This window comes from Rhinolophus sinicus, linkage group LG11, assembly GCF_036562045.2.
Source record: "Rhinolophus sinicus isolate RSC01 linkage group LG11, ASM3656204v1, whole genome shotgun sequence".
Classification (NCBI taxonomy): domain Eukaryota; kingdom Metazoa; phylum Chordata; class Mammalia; order Chiroptera; family Rhinolophidae; genus Rhinolophus; species Rhinolophus sinicus.
The window spans coordinates 72,267,300-72,290,384 of NC_133760.1; the positions used below are offsets into that span (position 1 = coordinate 72,267,300).

A 23,085-nucleotide genomic window follows, 5' to 3' on the forward strand; every position below is an offset into this window, starting at 1 on the left:
GGGCATCACACACTGTATTTGTGTGAAAGTTCTGGAGATTCAGAATGTACTTAGAGGGCTATCAAAAGGGAGGCCGTACGGGTTGTATGACAGTTACATGTGTGAGGACAGTGCTATACTGCCTAGGTTCAAACACTAGTGACCACACTTTCCAGCTGTGCAAATTCAGGTGATTAATAAATATAACCTCACAAAGTCTCAATTTCTTTATCTATAAAGTAGGAGTAATGATAATCATACCTATCTCTTAGGGTTGTTTTGACAATGAAATAAAATATTCATGTTGATCGCTCAGCATATAGCACACTCCATACATCTTAGCGATTGTTCTTCTTTTGCATCAAACTGAAGTACTTTTTACAGTACTTGATGCAACACTAAAACGGATCACAGATATTCTACATCTCATTGAATGAGCAGGAGGAAAATGCATTCTATGGGGGAAAAGGAGCATGCGAAGCTTCAGAGTTTATATCTTGTAAGGATATACATTTATTAAAGGTGATAAAATTCTGTACCTAGCTTTGATAAGCTAAAAACTGCAAAGAAGCAAACCCATGTGCTTCAGACTTAATGGATCCTGAAGATTCCCAGAAACACATTAGGTTCATCCTTTGAAACTTTCTACTTGACCGGAGCTGGAGTCACCTGGTAAAAATCATTCACAGGTCAGTCATGTAAATCCACTCCTGGAAGCTTTTCTAAAGGTTGCAATTTCAAGCAAATAGTCTATTTATTTCTAATAACAATTTCCCCTTTATCAGAAGAGACTCTTACCGTAGATGCTGGTAAAACAGTACTCACTGATAGAGAGTCTATAATGTCATTCAAGGCAAGAGTGTACACCATGAAAAAGTATCCTTAAACATAATCCCATGACATCAGAGCAGTGCTTGGTAACACGGGGAGGGAAGGATGCTCATTCAAGGGCTTAGCATGAAATGAATAATTGCTGAACCACTAAGAGGAAACTACCAACAACATTAACTTTTGCTTGATTGCATTCGGAAGAGTCTAATTGGAACCAGCCTTAGGCAGATACAACAGGTGTATATGTACTAAGGTCCTGACTGCCACACCTACAGACACAAAGAAATAATGATGCTCTCTTTCCTCATTCAGAAACTCCCAAGATTAGATCTGGTGAGGAAGGACTAACTCTCACGGGGATCAGCTCTTGGGGAAAGCATTTGAAAAGCTGGGTGTCAGGGCTTTGGAATGACAGACACCTCACCTGGATCCCAGCCCTAGCCATGTCCTGGTGCTGGGAATGGGGCAGGCTGCTACAGATTGGAGAGGTGTCATCACATAGCAACTCCTCTCCCTTACTACCATTTTCCTGTGATTTACCCTGTGACCACTATCCCTCTGATCATGTATTTTACACTGCTTCCTCTAATAACTTGTCATTGTAGTCTTACTGGGGTTGTCTAAAATGCAGCACTCTGGGAAAGTGTGAGCAGGAAAATTCATCTCTCACTTCATTCCAGACTCTGCCCACATGTCACCTCTTCAAGGACTTCCCTGGCCACTTTCTTTAACTATCACATCCCACTTCCTCACTCACCAACTCAAGATCATTTTCCTGCTTTCTGTTTCTTCTGAAAATTTTGTCCGTACCTTTCGTTATTTCTAGTCTATTCATACAACTCAAGTCAGCTCCTAAAAAGGACCGATTCTCCAAAACAAAGATCTATGAGTTCAAGATCCGGTGCTTTTAAATCTTCTCTGATCTGTGTTTCTTCTTCAAATGTGTTTTTTGTATAAGAACTGTGTTTCTTCCCCAAGCATGCTCCAATGACTATTCCTCTACTACGCCCTGCAGCAGATGCCTTTCTATAAATGGGGTCAGAGGAGGCTTCAAAGGGACTGTGCTTGAGTTTCTAGGTCTAGCTCCACAGCTGTGTTGAGTGTTTAAGGTTTCTACCACCATTTATGAAAAGGCTGTTATATCCAGTCACATAATATAATATTGAGAGACATGTGTCTTCTAAATCCAGTTCTACAGCTATTGACAGAAGTAAGGGTGTACAAGAGTTGGGTTGCTATCTAGCTGCTTTTCCTCAACTAAAATTGTCCAAATGGCACTTCCTGGTGAGTCAGAGTCGCTGGGCAGGGTGCCCACGTGTCATTACCAAGGTTACTGAAACACTCTGCTTTCTGAACATATTTTCAGCAGGACTGGTTCTATAAAGAAACAGATGAGACAGCTATTTTGTTTAATTTAAGGGCCCTCCAAAAGCTAGCCTGAATACAAATTTTATTCATATTTACTTCATCCGAAATTCCTGGCAGTCACCTTCTAGAGATACACATCTCCTAAATAAATAAAGATTTTTTTTTTCTTTAAACACTAGAGTTACAAATTAGCTAGCTGACACATTAGCAGGGGTTAGTCACTGATCAATATTTCATCGTATCTCTTCAAACAGGGCGCTCAGGTATCTGACATGTGAGTGAAGAGTGGCACTTTATTATGAGAACCCAGGACCTCTCAAAAAGAAGCCCTAGGTGGTTTTCTCTTTATCAGTTCTAATTCTAGAACTAGTCACACTGACATGTGAATGATTAATAGCAGATCTGTCTTGATATGGAGAAGAGAACATAAAAATCCCAGGTAATCTTCAGGGGGCAAGTGTGCAGCAGTGAAAGCAATGCAATTTCTTCTCACTTCGGCCTAAGACCACCTTCATTTCCTTCCTGTTGACTCAGCCTCAGGCTCTTCTGTCACTGAGGGCCTTGCCCACTGACTCAGTAAACTGCGTTTCCTCAAAGCTAACATTTCTTCAGATGCTTGCCAACTGAAGACTCCAATGTACTTCTTATTCCAGGAGACTCTTTGAGTTCCTTAATAATACCCTCATTTCTCCCATGCTACCTGTGTTCTTAAGTGAAGACACAGGTACAATGAGTAAAGAAAATGCTTGAACAATCTCTGAGATGACTTCTGGGATATCAGTGTGTGTGTGGGGGGGGCAGGGGGGTTGGCTTTTGCAGACTTGGGGCAAGAGCACAACAGTGATCCATAGGTCCTAACCTTTCTGGAAATGTCACATCCAATCTGCTCCCCTCATGTAGACTTTGTAACTAAAAGGGTTAACAAATATATACTATCCATAAGACTCTGATTAGAAAAGGAAAAGTAATCCTATATAGACCACTGAATGGGGTCATGTTTCCTATGAAAGATGAGATCAAGCATCCTCTGGAAACATCACCAAAGCAAATTCCTTTCATCAAACTCACTGTTTCCATATACTCTTTAGAGTTCTGGCTGGGAGGTAGGAGGCTATATTCTTTTCATTCTAAGCTCTTGACCCTGGGCAATCACGCAACCCCTGGGATATGGTTTCCTCATCTGTAAAATGAGTATACTATATCTACATTAGCTACTGTACCAATTGTTATGAAAATCAACAAAGGTAATATATGACCTTTTATTCAGGAAATGTTGTGGAAGCAGGTGTGTCTGGTAACCTGGCAGTCTGGTAACCTGGCAGTGAGTAACCAACAATGAATAAGACATAGTCCCCTCCCTCAGATAGGAAGTCAGACACAAAATAATGGGGAATCATCATAATTGCTACAATGGAGATACAACAGAAAATCATATACCCATTAGATGTAGAATGAGCATGATTCGTTATCAAAAAAAGTGAATTTAAGTAGATATCACATGAGTGACATATATATAATTTTAACTTAATCCATACAAATATACATTTATTGGTCAATCTATTAATATTCTGTGTAATTCCTTTGAGTATGGGTCTACTCATTCAAGTTCCGACTTCTCTTTTTTCCAAAGATCATACCGATAAGACATTCTGTGTCATTCCTAGTAATTACAATTGTCTTAAAGTAGAATAAGAGCTTAAAGACACTTGGGAAACAGACAAGCTTGCAAAATCCTGTCATTTTTATGGTTTTTTCCCCCCTTAATCTTTCATTATTGTCTAACCTACCTCTAACTCAATAGAAGTTTTTCTAAGAGTCTTGCCCACAAGGTAACTTAGTTTTCATTCATTTGTATTTTGTTGACTTACAGACTATATACATAACGAAAGTATTCAATACCAATAGCATAAAGAAGTTTGGGAACAAATTAGCTGCGCCTTGGTAAGCATCTACCTCACTGGCCGAGGCAGAAGGCGACAGGCACACTGGAGAATGATTACTAGTTGGGAGCTCTGAGCAGGCAGTGGACAGAAGTCCGTGTGCTCTCAGAGGATGTGGAGAGTGTGTTGCAAGTTTGGTAAGTAAGGACTGGTTGAAGAGCTTCACCATGTGCACAAAGTGCTTTGAGCCCACAATGCAGCTACTATTTCTGCTTGGATTTGGTCTGAGATGAAAACCACAGAAAACATGTCATTTGCAGCCATATCTTAAAGAAGGTTCAATTAAAAAAAAATAAAGAAATAAAGTAAAAGCAGTTGAGGGCTTGGAGAAGAGCAGTATGGAGCCAGTATATGGAAACCAGAAAGGGATGGACCATGGAAAATTCATTTCAGCCTCACTTTCTGAATGCCCACCTGGGAAATGTGGCCTGAGAATAGGTGCCTGAGAAGAAGTGAACAGATAGGTATGATTTTAATCAATGTGTTCAATTACCCAATGACTGTACACCATTCCCATATCCAATGACTGGATATGTATGTTCTCTGAACATGTCACCTTGCGAAGATTTCCGAACAAGTTCATCTACCAAACCTCCTTTCATCGGTGGGAAAGGAGGGAGGTCAAGAAGAACATCAATACAGGCATGTGTTTAGCCTGTAGGACCCAGGGAGACTTGATCATCAGGGGACTGCAAAAGTTAAAGGCCCATTTGTACCCAGGTAAAGTGCAAGTTTCCACGCGTCATTCTGCTGAGAAATAATGATTGCCAAAAAGGTGTTGCATAACACTTTGTAATGTTAGAAGGTTGACTGCACCCACCATGCCTTCCTGTAGGGACCATTCAGTACCTAAGTAAAATCTTACTCCTTTTCTGATACTGGCTGAAACGCCACCTGACCCTAAGACAGTGTTTCCTGAATTCTATGCCGCTGGCCCTTAGTCTGAAAACAGCACTCATCCTTTTGCCCTCCTCAGGCATGTTTCTTGAGCCTCTGTTAGAGCAGTGACTTTGTTTGGCCTTGAGTCAGGGGCTACTGGGTACACATCTGTGTCTGCTCAGGAACCGTCAACTTCCTGGACGTTGGGTCTTCACTTTCAAGACTCTTTATTTTCCCCAATAGCATCTTCCACAGCGTAGTCAGTAATTTCACAGTAAGTACTTATGTGCTCAACTGGAGAAATGAAGATACGAATTAGAGGTCTTGGTAGCCTGGAAGAGAAACACAGTTGCATTTCTGAAACATGCTTCTAGAAAATGATGGCGAGAGGTGGGAAGAATAAAAAAAATGGGAGGGGATCTTGTGTTCAGGCACAAGGAGATAAGAGGTCTGGAAAACAGGACCTTTGCAAAAAGGGCAGAGGAACTGAGATGGTTTGGTATGGAAATGAGATGATTTAGGGGAATTAATAAGAGGCTTTAATTATATACATCAAATAGTTAAACAAAGGAAGATTTCCAGCTGTTTTCTGACTCTACTGAGGACGAAACCGGGAGGAAGACAATACAGTTAGTCTAATTTTCTTTCACATGTTATCATCAGGGTCTTTGTCCACAGTGTTTCTGTATAACTCTGTAGAAACTAAGGGAGCAATGATACTTTACAGGCCATCAGGATTTTATTAGGCTGGCATGTGAACACAGACTGGTCAGTGTCTGTGCCATTTGTCAGTGTGTCTGAAACTCGTTTAAACATTAGTCAGTGTTGATATTGCCTTCTGAGAGTTTCCCAGAATGCCATTATCTGGTCTGTATGTGTTCAGGGTCCTACCAGTCTCTCATGGATGCGTTTGCTCTCTGTATAAATGCATCTAATGACCATGATTGGACTGGGCCTGGGGTGGCGGTGCTCTGTCCTGATGATACTTGATGCTGGCTCTGGCCTAGATGAGGAAAAGAGAAATTCAGTGAAGTATTGCACAATTATCCAGGGCGTGATAAAGAAACCCTGAGAACTTTCCCATCCTATCAGAACGTGAAGACTGGTCATTGTCACTCAAGACAGAGGGGAAACAGGCGGGGTCAACCTTAATTAGCTGTTCAGTTAGCCTGCACTGGGACCCTTAGATCTAGATCTTACTCTAAAAATCACTGAGACCAGAATGTGACATGTGAGTATTAATTCTGTCTTAAGAAGGGATAACTGCTAACCAATAGTTTTGCTATTAAAGTGGAGGGCGATCTAGGCTTATTTGTGTGGTTGTGTGGTTGCGTATTTGTGTGTCTGTGTGAACTGCATATTTATTTATTGTCAGAAGACAAAGCTTCATAGCTGCAAAAGAGATAGACTGACCCCAGAGTTAGCTCATATGGAGGGAGGAGAATCATTTGCATAAATACTTTTTCCTACTCTGGGGCAGATTTGCAACTCATCACTAAGGAGCTGTAGTGGGGAGAATGAGGAGAGAGAGAATTATTTCTTTCACTTCTTCAGTAGGTTGACCTCACTTTTCCCGTGTTGTGCGGAGACCCACAGCTGTTTGCCTTGGGATCAGACCTGGCTGAGTAGCATTCTGCCCTTCTTTCCCAGAACTGACCTGGGAAAATGACCTGGAACTAGACATTAAAAACAACACACTTCTTCAACTCTTGTTTTCCTCCCACAAGCCTATATGAGGATAACAACAGCAACACATTAGTCCTCTCTCCTCACTTCAGACCCACTTAAGCACCCTATTCACTGTCTGGATGATTTACAGATTATTTTGGTTTCTCTGACAGCAATTAAAGTTAACATTCTGGTACTTAGTCCCTTCTAGTGGAAGTAGCCCTATCTTTTTAGATAAGGAGCTCAACAATAATCAAAACATAAATCAAAACAAACAAACAAACAAAACCCTTGTAAACACCCTGGACTGGTTAAATTCAAACAGAAAAATTAGCAGGGAGTTCTTGATTCAATTTGAGTTTTCAGAATGATAAATGGTAGCCATGAATGTTTTAAGGTTCATTTTAATGTATCTTTTATGAACTTTGAACGCATCACCAATTTATCTTTTATTTTAGCTTCTTAAAAATAGTAAAACTGAAACTGCCTTGCCAAGATTTAAAGAGATATTAGTTCTCTCCTCACATATTCTGTCTGGTCTTGTGAGAGTGCCCCATTGTACTCAAGGACAACAGTTCTTTGCAGGGCTGGATCTTAGACACTAAAGACAGCCCCTCTTCAATGGGGTTACTACAGGGAAAAAACGAAAATTTCAGTGCATCATAGAAGGGACAATCTAATCCTCTTTGCTAATACATCTGCTCTGGCAGTTTTGCTCTGCAAATCAAAAGGCATCCTATTAATTAAAGTTCCTTCTCCTTTCATTTTTATTCAGCTTGTGAAATGTGACCAGTATTCACCAAAAAAAAAAAAAAAAGAAGAAAAAAAAAGAAAAAATTTGAAGCCATTTTAGTCACAAATATCCACCGAAGGGTGTGCACTTTGATTTGTTGTCTGGTTTCCGCTTACTGTTCTTCCTCTTTTTTTTTTTTTAAAGAAGGAGCCCTTCTCCTTTGGCAGAGTGCAATACATTCAGAGAGCTTTACAAAACAAAGCTTTCAGCTCTGAGTCAGCAACAAACTCATCTTTGTTCCTGTGCTTCTATTAAGAAAAGAAGGCCAATTTTATGCAGGTTTCTATGGCTGGCTTCACAAAGGCATCTCTCTGTGTGCAAGCTCTCTGGCTGGAACAGGCGACTCTGAGATCATCGTTTTCAGTAACGACCAGCTGCAGTGATCGGAGAAAGAAAATCATAAACTGGTTTATATAGTGATTTTCCTGAGGAGCCTGAAATACAGATTCATTCACTGGCAAGCACTTAATAAACGCAGGGCACTGGCTGTGTCCACTCACACAACCCAGTGCCTCTTCCACACTGTCCTTTATCTCCACTCTGATTGGATATGCACAACATTCGTCTGGAGGAGGAAGTGAAGCTCATTTGCATTTTCCTGGGTTTCCCAGGAAATTCCCAGGAATTCTTGTCCTTCACTCTGATGGAGTTTTCCTGTGTTTGGGGTCACAACACATGATCAGCTCACAGCGTGTCTCCAGGTACTGAACGTTTGTTTACAATATGCCTTGGGCACTATTGGGATTTCCAGTCTGCCCACAAGGGAGATAGCTTAAGATTTCTAGGACACAGGCAAACATTCAGAATACACAAAACACTAGTATGCGCCTAAAGCAAGCATTTTTAAAAACATCAACAGAACCCTATTTGTCATGAGATTGAACAGGATGAGACTTCAACGATATGGACCCGCATAGAGCTGTCTGTGCTGGTGTTGCTTCCTTAAGAGCGCTCTGCAGTAGGTTCATACATATTTTGATTTAAAAGAAAATTCCCAGATTAAATAAATTTGGGTGGGAAATGCTGGTTTTAACAAAATGAAACTTCTTTTAACTGCAGGAATTCTCAGGACCTTAAATATATTAATGCACATTGTCATTTTCTAAGAAAGATATCTTCTTCTCCCCTCAATACCCCTACAGGAACATCTGTTTGGACTACTATTCCAAAGGCTGCATCTTTGGGGAAATGCTGACCAAAACCAACGGGATGATTGACAGCTCGAGGTTTCAAAAGTTTAGGCTATCCAGGGCGAAGCTGCCAGAGGAACTTCAGACATTTGCTTTAATATGGGTACATAAAATATTTATAGTCACATGTTATCTGAAACTAGCTATTTAGATATTAATTACAGTGTGAAATAAGAGAGCACTGTACCTTTTTCCCCCTCCAAAGGCTATCATTTTACAGGCAGAGCCTTAGGGGATCTCTATTGGTTTATGGATACACTGGCTGTCTGGCTCTCACTGGCTGTGAGGCTTTGTGGCATAAAGAAAGAGCCATGATGGAATGCAAATGAGAGGCCTGGGTTGCTTAAGTAGGTGGAAACCTAGCAGGTACTACGTTTCTACTTCTCAACTCAGAGCTACCAATTAGAGATGTCAGAAACTGTATTTTTGCTATATTTAAGTATGATACAATTTTTGTCGTTATATCAAAACTGCTAGCAAAGACTTTTGTTCATTCTTCTTTTTAATTATTTCGAACAAAAAGTATTTATTGAGTGCCTACTTCATACCAGGTACATTGTGAATAAGCCAGATATGATCCCTGCTCTTCTGGAGCTTACTGGCTAGATGGGAGAAAGGAGAAATGCCAGGTTTTATAATTTCTAGTCATACTTATTCATTTTTCCAAAGGGATATTTATGCACTTAGAACTAAGCGGGTGGGGAAGAAACTACTGCTATTTTGAAAGCATAATGCATTGGCTCCATCCTGAAACTTCCTGACCCAGGGAGCTTATTCTCACAGACATTTGGCCTGTATGTTCTTGTTACAAACACCTTACATTTACGATAACTGTGCTTTGGGGTAGAAATTCATGACGGATAGGATAGGTTTTTTAATTATTTGCCCAGAACTGAGGAACTGTTCCTGTTTCTTAGTGACTGATGAGTCATAGTTTAATCAGTGTGACAATTGTAAAAACAAAACAAAACAAAACAAAAAAGCCAAAGGTGATTTCTACCTTTGAATCCCTGATACAAGTCTAAACTTATCTGGAGTTGGAAAATAAATCCTCAAGGCACATACCTCAGTATTTGATATATTACAACACATAAAGGATCTTTCTGCACTCCGGAAGCAAGTTGGGACTAGGTTTAGGGTGTTTTTCTTATGAAACAGAAAGATAATGGCTGACTGTGGAATGAGGCAGTGAGAGGGAAGCTGTGATAAAATGGTTCTAAGTTATAATACTTAGAACTTTTTAAATCTACATGAATTAAATGCAGTCGCCTCATGGGGCAGTTATGTTACTTGAGTAGTATAAGCACTAATAAGTCAAGAAAATGGTTTGCTATTAATCGATTCAGAACACACTTTAGAAAAAAAATATGTATAATCTCTGTTGCCAGCTCCTGAGTCTGTGCTTTGATGTATGTTTCTTAATCTTTTTCTATTGTTTGAGTAAATGAACCAGTCATTTGAGTGGTTTCAATGTTTGTCTCTCTGCTCTATTTCTGTATATTTGTTTCTTTTTTTCAATCCAGTTCAATCTCATCAATTCAAGTTCACTTATTCTTTCAAGAAATATTTATTAAATGTCTACTATTGACTAAGCATTAAGTATAAATGTTAAAAAAAGGAAAAGATGTTTTTATATGATGTGAAGAGATACTACTTGAGAAAACAAAAGGTGGCTGTGTGTCTTCTACAATAAATTATCAGAAAGAGTTGGAAAGAAGTTGGATATTTCTTTATGTCCAGTGTTTAATTCAACTTCCATATTTTCTTTAGATTTTAAAGTACTGTGCCAAATATCTAAATCATCTCAAATGTTTATATGCATATTCTGAATATTATGAGTATTGGAAATATCATTATAAATATTATAAACAAATAGTACCACAGATATTATAATAAAATACTACGATAACTTCAAAATTTAAATATTGTATTTCACAGTTTGCTCTCATATAAGATGCATCTTACATTAAATTTATAGTAATATGGTAGGAAATACAAAAATGACAATTAAAGAGCACAGCCACTTACTTTGTTTCCCATATATATACAATATATAATAAATATATTATATACATAATGGTATCTATTTTACATATGTGTAATATCCGAGACTCTTTCTCTTTAACTTTTATGGCTTCATTACACCCACATACTATATACTTAGTGATAATAAGGACTTAAGGCACCAGTCCACGCAAATGGCTTATCCCCCCTCATTTACCATTCTTTGCACATCTCTGCAGAGGCTATACTGTCAGCGTTTAGAAGAATTTCAAATGGATCAAAAATAAACATCACTATAAAAATATCAAATTCTTCACATCATTGCCAACAAACATACTTTGAAATCAACCAAACAGTATACCTTTTAGTTAAAACACTTTTAAAAGTTGAAGATGATGGCAACTTACTCATTTTGCTTAACTGAACTTGACATCTTGAGTGAATTATAGATTCATTCATTCATTCACTTCTATTTTATGTGGTGTGCGTGTGTGTGTGTGTGTGTGTGTGTGTGTGTGTGTGTGAGAGAGAGAGAGAGAGAGAGAGAGAGAGAGAGAACTTAGTACTTGTCAAGAACTGTACTAGGAGCTGGGTTTATAGCAGTAAATAAAATAGATAAAACTCCCTGCCTTTGTGGAACTTAATTCCAATGGCGGGAAGACCAACAATCAACAAGTAGCTATGTAATGAAAGGCCAGGTAGTGCCGTGTTAGAAAAGTGCTACAAAGAGAATTAAAGTCATGTGAGGGCCTAGAGGGCGATGGAGAGGGCTTTGATGTGGTGAAGGCCGCTGTTCTCACAGAGCGGGGTGTCTCTGAGGAGACTTCAATGATGTCTGGGAGCAGCACTTTCACTTCTCTGGGGAAACGCATTCCAGACCGAAGGATCTGTAATTATAAGGCTCTAAGGCAGAAGCACAACCGTTGTGATTCCGTAACAGAAAGGGAGCTGCAGGAGCAGGGTGAGGGAGGAAGAGATTGGCAGGAGATGCAGCAACCAGGAAGCAGCTGCATGCACACAGGTGGGACCGGGGCAAAAGCAAATGCAGGCCCCTGATGACATGTCTGAACACGTACGTCATAAATCAGGTAACATACTCTTTAGGAAAATATGTTTTAGCTTCCTTCCTTCCCCTTCATAATCCCCAGGAGACCAAGTTTACAAGTAGAATTCTTGGACTCATGATTCCAGATTGGTGAGTGGGAGTTGGTCCCTGGTCCTTGGTCTGCCCACTTCTCTTTCCACCTTCAGCTCCATTCTATATTGTGAGAGATGACACATATATATGGCCATCCCAGACCATTATATCCAAGCTCAACTCTCAACCCTGCACACAGCAGCCTCTTGGATCTCTCTGGAGTCCAGGGTGTGCAAATCTGCAGCGGGGTCTGTCCCCAGAGATACGGATCCTATAGAAGAGATGACAGCCCTGGAAGCAGGTGTGCCGACACCTGGGCAGGGAATGCTGGGCCTCTGCAGAGCAGTGAGCTATAGACTCCAGCTGTGCACATTCCAGTGACCTGGGGACTCTTTACCAGGTGGTAGGTGCATGGGAGCAGCTGGCAGTGCAGCTGCAGAGAGGCCACAGCTGGGCCCTTGAAAGCACATGCTCCAAGCCGGGTTCTAAGGACATCACCAGCTGGCCCTGTAGGTCTTGGTAAGGATTTGGCTTTTAATGTAACCGAGCTGGAAAGACATTGAAGTGTTTCAGTTTATATTGTCAAAGTTTCTCTCTGGCTGCTGTGTGGAGAGTAGCCTAGAGTAGAACAAGAATGGAAGGAGGGAGCCCACTTAAGAGGATGTTGCAGAGTTTTAGACAAGAGGTGTTGATCTCTCTGTGTTCCTATTAACACCCATTAGTTATTGATAAACAAAATACCCTGGTCCTCTTAAAAGCTACTGGAGACTCTAGAAAACAGATTCTTCTGTGGGAGGAGAACTAACTGAGAACTGAAAGCTTTTACACCCACACATCTTCCGGTTTACGCTCCTTTAATGTGTCTTTATTCCTCAGCTGTCTCCACTAACGCGATTCCACTATTTTTATCTTCATGGCTTTATTATTTCAGGAAACTCTTTCCCAAGAAGATATACATTGTAAACAGCTATACTGTTTGCTCCAAGAGCTATGTGAAAAAAAATAAATGAACATCAGACTATTTGACTTTTCTATGGATAATATCAAACTACTCTTACTCTTCAAGACTTTGAAACTTCCTTCTAAAAATCCTCCCCTTGCCATATTCATCAATTGTAATTTATTATATCATGATCCTCAAACAATCTCAATAAAGTTTTCTGCATTGAAAGACTGTCTTAAACTACTCCTAACTTTGCCTGACCTGCCCCCCATCCCTTGGAAAGGCTACTAAAACACAGCCAAGGTAGAGTTCTCCTTTATCTCAAGAGGAATAAATTCAGCTTTGTCTCATCGACAGAGTATTTTAGTGGTATTTATAGTGAAGCAGCCTAGGCAGTCTCGGAGGCCTGTTGAGATCTGATCAAAACTTCACACTTCTGTAATGTAAGACCCTCAATGTGGAAATACAGCAATACTCAGAGACTCTTGGGGTTTTCAGCTCAGGGATATGGCATGGGTCCAACCTCCTATTTATATCATTTTCTTTTCTCTTCTGTTCTCTTCTGTTCTGTTCTCTTCTCTTCTTTTATTCAGCCCCCCCCCATACTGACTTTACTTTCTATTCTAAGAATCATAAGCCATTTAGAGGAACTCTTCGATTATGTAATCCAGTCTATAAACCTCTTACTCTTACTGGTAATGTACCTTAATACTGCAGTATTATAACTGCAGAACCAGCTCAAAACAGTCATATCTTTTTTCTAACAAGATTCTGAGTTGCTTTTCAGGGACAGCAGACCAAAAGCACAAGTCATGCAGCCAAAGTCAGTGTAGAGGAGAGAACTTTGACCTCCAGCTGCACCCAGAAGCAAAGTCTCGCTGCCCCGACCCACAGAACAAAAGGACTGGGGCATAACCAGAACTTGAACACCAGAATCCTTTCAGAAGGGCCTTCCCTTCTGTCCAGCACGATGTGGTGCTGAAGCCTCTTACCATAAATGGCCAAGTTCCAGGGTCCTCCAATTAAAACGTGCCCTGCCAGTGCTTCTGCATACCTGTGCCTCCTAACCCCTTACAAACCTGCCCAGAACCCTGGATGGGAGGTGGATTTGGGCTTCTCCCTATCTCCTTGTTGGGCTGCCTCTTGAAAATGAGCTCTTTCCTTATTGTACACTTGATGCTTTAGTGATTGGTCTGACTGCATGCTGGGCATTCAAATTCATGGGTGGATTACAATATTGTTATTTATAAGAAGGGCCAAGTACATGTTTCTCATATATGCTTAGTCTTTGTCCACGGTTCCTGGTTCATAGCTTCCCAAACCTTGTAATTCCTGAGCAATAAGCGCAACGCCTATTATTTTTTGTTATAATATTTGGTCTTTTGTCCTCAGATCCTGAAAATACTTCAGAGTCCTAAAGGCGAAATGAGTGTCTAGTTATTCATAACAAGACTCTTTCCACCACAACTAGGTTTATGTTAATGAGGCAACTTTTGGAAAGAACCTAAGGATGGAGACTAGTTGCCAGGGGAACCAACCAAGAAAAGAGGGTTGGAAATTTAAGTCCTGCCCTCTGATTTCCAGGGAGGAGAGGTGGGTTAGAGGTTGAGTCAATCACCAATGGCCATTGATTTAGTCAATCATGCCTATGTTATGAAGTTTTCATAAAAATTGAAAAAGGAGGGAGCTTCCAGGTTGGGGAACTAAAATTCTTCCAAGTGTTACTGTGCTGGGCCCCACACTCCATGAGGAAGGAAGCTCCTTTGTTAGGACCTCACCCTATGTATGTTTCATTGGTTGTTCATTTCTACCCTTTGAAATACACCAGTAATCTAGTGAGTAAATGGGTTTCCTGAGTTCTGTGAGCTACTCTAGCAAATTAATCAAACCTAAGGAGGGTATTGTAGGAAGCTGATTTATAGCCAGTCCCTCAGAAGTATGGGTAACTACTTGAACTTGTAATTGGCACCCTGTGTTGGAGGGGGTTATTGCAATCTCCCATTTATAGCTGATCAGTCAGAAACACAGAATTGAGTTGAATTCTCAAACACCCTGCTGCTGTGGAGAAGCCCCCATCTACATGTTGAATATTGGGTCCACAAACCCAAAATAATTACTGACAGCACTAAATTTGTCTCTCTCCTTGTCATTTTTGGGTCTACATCTCTAAATGTAAAGTTGAGAGGGAAAAGGACATGTGTAGCCCCCACAAGTCTGTTCCTCAAGCAGCTCTACAGACTGAGAAATTCAGAAGGTTTCTATTCAAGCAGGCTTCCTTTGGACAAAGTTTGCTCCAGGTGGCAAGTCATTTACAAAAACCCCGTGGGAAATTCCCTTACTCTTGTTTTCTCAGTGAGCTTGGTTCTGGACGAGACCTCTTCTACAACTTTTCACCTCTTAAAAATTTTAAATTAGTCAGGTTTGCAGTTCGAGGCATTCTAGACCCAAACTGGGGAACCAAGATACAAGATGCATAAGTGACACTTACAACCAACTGTTCCTAGATTCTTATGGGTTCCTCTCTGTCTAAACCCAACTCTGATCCCCTCTGGGCCAGATTCCTGCTTCTTTCATGTATTTATATGAGACACTACATTCAGGTACTTGCTTTCCCAGATGGCATAATTCTTTTTTATACTTTCTTTTTTAAAAATTAAATTTATTAAGGTAACATTGGTTAATACCATTATGTAAATTTCAGGTGTAAAACATTATGATTTGATATCTGTATCTAAATGGCATAATTTCACCAAGGATAATTTAGAATTACAGAAGCAACTTTGGGGGAATTCTTTTTTTAAGATCAAAATATTATCACAGAACTATTAAATGCCAGGAACTGTATTTATACTGCATTTTGTATCCTACAGAAATCCTGTGAAGTTGGCACTATTTTTATTGTGGTAGAACATTTAACATGAGATCTACTCTCTTAAAAAATTTTCAAGTGTACAATAAAGTATGTTAACAGTTATATAAACCAGAATAGAGAGCCCAGAAATAAACCCATGCAAGTATAGTTGACTGATCTTTGACAATGTGGACAAAAATACACAACAGAAAAGGATAGTCTCTTCAAAAAATGGTTTTGGGAAAACTGGATATCTATATGCAGAAGAATACAATTGGACTCTTATCTTACATCATACACACACAAGAAAAACTCAAAATGGATTAGAGACTTAGACATCAGACCTGAAACTAAAACTCCTAGAGAAAACATAGGGGAAAAGCTTCTTGACATTGACTTTTTCAAAAACTGCTTGGATATAACACTAAAAGCAAAGACAATAAAAGCAAAAATTGACAAATGGGATTACATTCAATTAAGTGTCCACACAGCAAAGGAAATAATCAACAATGTGAAAAGGCAACATACAGAATGGGGGAAAATATTTGCAAGCCATATTTCTGATGAGTTAATATCCAGAAAAACATAAGGAACTCCTGGCACTCAACAGCAAAATAGCAAAGAATTCAATTTCAAAGTAAGCAAGGGACATATATCTCTAAGCAGAATACACAAAGGGCCAACAGAAATACGTAAAAAGAAATTCTGATGTTTTCAAAATTGTTCATCTGAGAGACACCTCAGAACAAAAAGGGAGCAAAATCCCAAATATCCGATGGTTTGCATTTTTCATTGGCATAAAAATTTATCCAAAAAAATTTAAGATTCCAAAATCGTTTCTTTAAGAGATTAACTGGCCAAAGTAAAAGAGAACTGTGTAAAACTATCTCTCATTTAGTTCCTTTTAAACCACAACTAACACCTCAAGGTTTTCATCCTACTATTCCTCTTCCTCCATCTGTGCTCCTGATGTCCCTGTGACCTCATTTCCCCGTAATCTGCTCTCCTTCCCTTCTTTTCAGCCAGACACTCTCCCAAACTCAGTTACTTTTTAAAGTTAAACCTCCCTCAGAATAGGAAAATCTCTTGGTTGCTTTTAAGCCCTGGTCTTCCTTTGAGTTGAGTGCCTCCGTCAAAAACTTTCCAAGTCTTTGGCAAAACTTGTAGAAAAATTTAGAATTGTTTAGGAATGTATAATTCAGGGGCCCAGATCTATACCAGTTAGTTAGTAGGAAAATTAATGGAAAATGCAGAATGAGAAGATCCTGAGGATGACTTAAAAACTTCCAGATTTCGTAGTAAACCAGAGGCATTTAGGAAAGCTACAGATGTTAGACAAGGTCTTGTAGAGGCTATCCCAAAAGTCTTTCCCGTGAAAATGAATGGACTGTATTCCAGTCCTGTAAGCAAAGGAAGGATGAATTCAGAGACTTTAGTGATAGGCTCTTGGACACGCTTAGACAGGATTCAGAGTAGCTCCTGAAACAGGTAGAAACTTAGTCCTCTCTTCACTTTTTATAAGTGATCTTAAGCCAGAAATAAAGGAAATCCTATTACTTTCTCACACATCTCCATTCATTCTTGAAATACTTTAAATCTTGCTATTCTTTTTCCTTTACATCAAGAATGTCATGACTAGGTAACCTCTGTTTGCTTACTATCAATGCTCTGAATAGGTGTATTAGAAAGTCTTTTAGAAAATTTCTTCTTAATTTTATAAAGTATGATGCATATTGTATGAGGATAACGTTTGATGCTGTTAGGAAAGCTGCCTCTTAGCACCAGAAGACCTCAAATGGAAACTAGCAAAACTTTTATAGGAAATTACCCACCACAGTAAGGATAAACTGACTACTACATCTAATTAACATGGATGAAAGAATTTTACTAAAATTGCTAAGGGTATGTGTGGTTCAGGTATCATCTTTCACCAGCATAATTCTAGTAAAACTGTAATGGTTAGGGTTAGGTTTAGGAGATAAGTAAATACCAGTGAAACTATCACCACAATCTATGCCATAAACATATCCATCGCCTCCCAAAGTTTTCTCCCACACTATTCATTTGCTTTGAAATATTTTTTCCCATTCTGAACATTGCCTTTTCACATTGTTGATTGTTTCCTTTGCTGCACAGAAAATTTTTCGTTGGATGTAATATCAATGTCAAGAAGCTTTTTCCCCATATTTTTTTCCTAGAAGTCAAGATAAGGGTTCAATTTATTTTCTTTGCATGTGGAATACATTTTCCCAATTTATTGAAGAGATTATCCTTTCCCCATTGTACATTCTTGGCACCCTTATCAAAGACCAGTTGACCAGAGGGTAAGGGGGGCGGGGGGTGGGGGTTGGGAGATGAGGGTAAGGGGGATCAAATATATGGTGATGGAAGGAGAACTGATTCTGGGTGATGAACACACAATGGGATTTATAGATGATGTAATACAGAATTGTACACCTGAAATCTATGTAATTTTACTAACAATTGTCACCCCAATAAATTTAATTAAAAAAAAAAGAAAAGACCAGTTGAACATATATGCATAGGTTTTTTCTGAGGCTCTCTATTCTGTTCCCTTGGCTTAGTAGATTTTTAATATGTTCAGGTCATTGTTTATTCTCACGATTTTTGAAGCATTTCATTGCTGGAAAAATAGGCTGCAACAATGTCAAAAAAATCACTTAATTTTGTGTTCCCAACTTAGGAAATTCCGATCTCTCGCTAGTAATAAGAGTACCCATTTTACTGGAAATGTTAAAAGGGTTTGCAAAGTTCTGCCACTTAGGAACTTTACACTACATATTGCCCCTGGCTCTTGGAAAGGAAGAAAAACAAAACAAAACAAAACAAAACAAAACACCCCCAGAACTCTAGAACTCAAATCAGCAAAAGTTTAGAGACTCTTAAACTTCTAAGACCTAAGGTATTGCCGTTGAGACCATCTCCTGGGATTCAATCTCTCCCTACCTGAAATATCACCCACAGTTCTCAGCTCCACCTACTAATAGTAGATATGGTCAAATATTGCAGGAAATTTAGGGAATACATGCAGTGGTATTATCAAGAGGTTTCTGCAGCCTTTTTTCATATTCTTTCTAAACAACCCTTGAGTGATCTAAAACCTCCGACCAGTTCTTCTAGAAGGAGCCCATCAAGTACTGTCCACAATGAAAAAAAAGTTCCAATTGTAAATTTCAATATATTTTTGAATCACTGGAAATGGTCCTTAGCACAGATCTCAAGATGACGATTCTTTGGATCTCTCCAGAAGCACACAATCTCCTAAAAGAGACAGTTGCAACTCAAGCACTTCATACTGAGTAGACGACTAGGTAGCTCCCACCCAAGATCCATAGAACAATACTAAGGATTGCAATGCTTTAGTCTGTGATATTTTGTTCTTTATTTTTTCAGACATTTTATCACTTCTTTTGTTGGATTAAAGCCACTTTTAATGTTATTTTAAGAATGCTATTCCTAATTTTAATGTTTGCTTTCTCAGTCACACCACTGTATGTGTCCCACGCATGGCTGCATGTTACTAGTAAACTAAAGCAGTGCCAAGTACACTTCCCTGTGGGAGTCACCCAGCTTCCCTTGGTACCAGGTCCCTATAATACATCCATTGGTTTCCTGGGTAACTACATTTGACTGTTAGCTAACATTGTAGGTAGAAAACCCCACAACAGACCAGACAGTGAGAAATCTGAAACCGTATATCACCTTGTACTTAGAAAAGGAGGTTCCTGTCTCCACTGAAAAAACATTAAGTGATCTTTTGTTGGGCCTCACTTTTGAAACTGAGTTTATGCAAAAACAGAAGTGAGAAGAAGATCAGGGTGCAGATGCTATATATTTGGAGGCCAAAGACCTAAGACCTAAGAAAGACACACTATTTTTCTTTTGCCTTAGATCTACTTGATCTTGACACTGAAAACTTCATTACCCAGTACTGAACCAGTTTTGACAAGTGGTGCCAAACTTTACAACATTATTTGACAGTCCATTAGGATTGCTGTCCACAAACAGTCATTGACTAGCTCCCAGTGAGTGGTACTGGATTGGATTTGTGTACAAAGGACTATAGATTTCTACCTGCCAACAGGACAAGGATTTATTATGTCGGTAATCTGATTCCTATCTTCAGGATAGCCTCTGCATCCATCAATCACGCAGGGACCATTTTGACCTATCCATTTTTCCCTTTCAGAAAAAGTTCTCCATGTGCTTTAAAATAGGCCTGGGAAGTAGGAAGACTACATGCCATGATTCACAGACTAGCAAAAGAGCTAGAGGGTATCACCAAAAGAAGTGTCACTTGAGAAATGCATGAAATCCATCAGGTGTTGGTTCAGAATAGAACCTCTTAAGATATAATACTGGCCTCTTAGGAGGAAATTTGTGCTGCTTTTAGGAATGTTGTGATTAAATTCTTTCAGGCCTCTTGGTATCTTTAATATCATGCAAAAGATTTGGGAGAGAATAAACCATAAGACTATCAGTTTGGCTAATAACCTCTATCTGGTATATTGGCTCCTTGATTTGATGAGATCTATTCTGTCTAATTTGGGCATCTTCATTCCGGGTTGACAAGTGAATTATAACTCGAATCATAATTCTTCTCTTACGGTTTGTCCGGTTGCAATGTTCTAATGTGTGATCTCCATGTTTTTGGATATTGCTGAGCAGCTACGGTGTTACTGAATGACGCAACAAATTATCATCCAACCAAAAGAACAGGAAAACCTGACACTTGTGGAGGTGGAAACAACCATCCCTGGAAATGTGGTACACTATCATGACAACTCACACGGTGACAATTTGGCTTGAGCACATCCCCAGGCGTTAGTGGTCTGTCTCACAGCCCAGGCTGAGGAATGACCACACAGCAGGACTCTGAGAACCGAAACCATCTACATGCATTCTGCTTACAGCCCATGTACACATGACTTTATTATTTGGCTGTCTTCATTAACGTGAATTGACATGAATTTACTATTCTAGGACACTCTCGTGTAGAAAAACAAAAGATGCAAATAACTTTATAGTTTGTTCCAGGAACTTCCTGAGAAAGCCATTTAAATAAGCACCAAACTTTTCAATTGTTCAACAGACAGCATCAAACGGTTTACTCCCCAAAACTCTTTGAAACTCATGCTTCAAAATCTTTACCTTGCTATGTTCACCAGCACAAAATTATAATGACCGGTACCAATAATCCCAATCAAGACCTTGCACTGAATATCCACCTTAAATCAGACTCCCAATCCTCCCAGATACCACAATTTTGCCACCCCCTTTATTAGGTGCTACTAAAACTCTCTCGAGATTGTGAGCTCCCTTTCTATGGTGAGAATACACTGAGCTATATTTATATATATAAATTTATATATATAAATTTGGTGTATGTATAATATATAGGTATATATATATAATATATAGGTGTATATTTTACATATATGCCAAAAAGTATATGTGTGTGTGTGTGTGTGTGTGTGTATATATATATATATATATATATATTTATATTTATATATATACTATATACATATATGTGTGTGTGTATATATGTATATATATATATACATAAATACATATACTTTTTATTTTTAGCCATATTTGTGGGATAAATGTTATCCAATTTTGGTTTTAATTTGCACTTCTCTGATGACTATTAATATTGAGCCTCTTTTCATGTTTATGAAAACATGCATCAATACAAACTACTATAGGAGAAAAAAATCAGAAACAATTTATAATAAAAAATTGGTACTGATCAATTAAAATCAACAATAACATAGAATTAAAGACAAAGAAAGGATAGCAGAAGTAAATGCTCTAATTTACTGAAGCTACACTGATGACACACTAACAGCATACGAATCTACTAGAGATTTTCAAGAATCTCAGATTTCTGAAGGAATGTGTCTGGATGGCACTTTACATCATTGTCAAGCATAGCACAGCAAGCAGGTTTCTTTACAGAATCCTGCATTAAAGCCTTTAGAAAACTCTTCCAACAGAGTAATTCTACTTTAGGGATGGCAAATATTAATGAACCTTAATAGCTCACTTAATAGGATTCTATGTAGTGGGAGGCCCTTCGTATCAGTCCTCGGATTATACTTGGAAGATCACAGATCTTGGGGTGGGTTCCCAAAAGGCAAACCACTGGGATAGTTTCTCAAAGGGCAGATTTATTCATGTGTTTTCCATATCTATATATGAATAAAGTAGAATCCCAAAATGCTTACCTTGGAAAAAAATGTCCTAAGTTATCCAATAACAATACATGTTTAGAAGGTATTAGTTATTTGTATCCTATATGCACTATTAAGAACGAGACAGTTTTATATTTAGGGGGTTTATTCCACAAGTGGTACAAACAAAATAATAATATCAGATGTATTGTCAGTTATTCTGTATAAGTTCCTACTATCTCACAGACATTTGTAAGGGGTTGATCCACTCAGAGACACATCAGAATGTACCTGCCAAAATGAGCATTATTCTCTTTGGAGGCCAGTTTTCCCAGCAAATTTAGTTGCTAAATGATTAGCAATATATTTGCATAAGATAAATTTATCTTTTACTCATTAAACAGTTTCCTTAACAGTGCTGAAAGCTCTACAGATTGGTTATTGTTTTAAATTTGCTTTAGAATTGTTAAAATATTGAGGCAAAGTAAAATTTGACTTAAAAGAAAAAGCAGATCAACCACCATTTATATAAACCATAACAACAATACCCAGTCGTTTCTTAATGAGCTTCAATTGAGTTGTCTAAAGTGAGCTACCAATAGCACTTTCTTCCAGGAACGAAAAATAGACCCATAGGGCCAAACTCCCAGTCTCACGCTCTGCCCCAGCAAGCGTTCCTGAAAGACTCATATGAAATATTGAAGCAAAGTTTATTTTCATTATCCTTATGAGATAATCCCTAGTAACAGCCTAGAATTACTATCTGTAGCTCCCTGAGGACACAAGATCTGTCAGTGAATAGTGTGCTAATGATGACCAGAAAATAAACTTTTGGTATAAGTCATTTTGTAAATTTGTAAATGCAAGAAAAAGGCAAAGTAGTTTTTTGTGAGAATGGGGTATTTTGTAAGCTGCCCTACGGTTCTCTAGATAGAGGATGTAGGGAAGTTTTGTTCTGTTTTGCTTTACTATATGAAATATCTTCTGAAATGCATGATGAGGGATAAGGAAGGGTGGTGCCAGCTTTGTGCAGACATGTATCCAACAGTCCCTGGGTACCACGTTCTGCATCCAAGTATTGGCTTGTTTAATAAAGACGATGATCACAAACCCAGAAAAGGCCAGAAGCTTAATGGAAGGCCAAGACAGGAGGGAAGAACCATTTAAGAGTATTATGGATCAAGAGGGACGTTCACCATAATACAGGCCCGCCTCAAGAAACAAAAACACCCCACATAAACAACGTAACTTGACACCTAAAGGAACTAGAAAAAGAAGAACAAACAAAACCCAAACAAAAT

The 23,085-nt window shown here is 38.9% G+C and overlaps 1 long non-coding RNA gene across 1 annotated transcript in view; it reads left to right on the plus strand.

The window, feature by feature from the left end:
* LOC141567627 (uncharacterized) overlaps positions 1 to 12,981 on the plus strand; it is a 34,318-nt gene extending 21,337 nt beyond the window's left edge. Inside the window, exon 3 of the long non-coding RNA XR_012490465.1 lies at positions 8,601 to 12,981. This is a non-coding gene — a long non-coding RNA (uncharacterized LOC141567627). The remainder of the gene's footprint in view (positions 1 to 8,600) is intronic.
* The last annotated feature ends 10,104 nt before the right edge of the window (positions 12,982 to 23,085 follow it).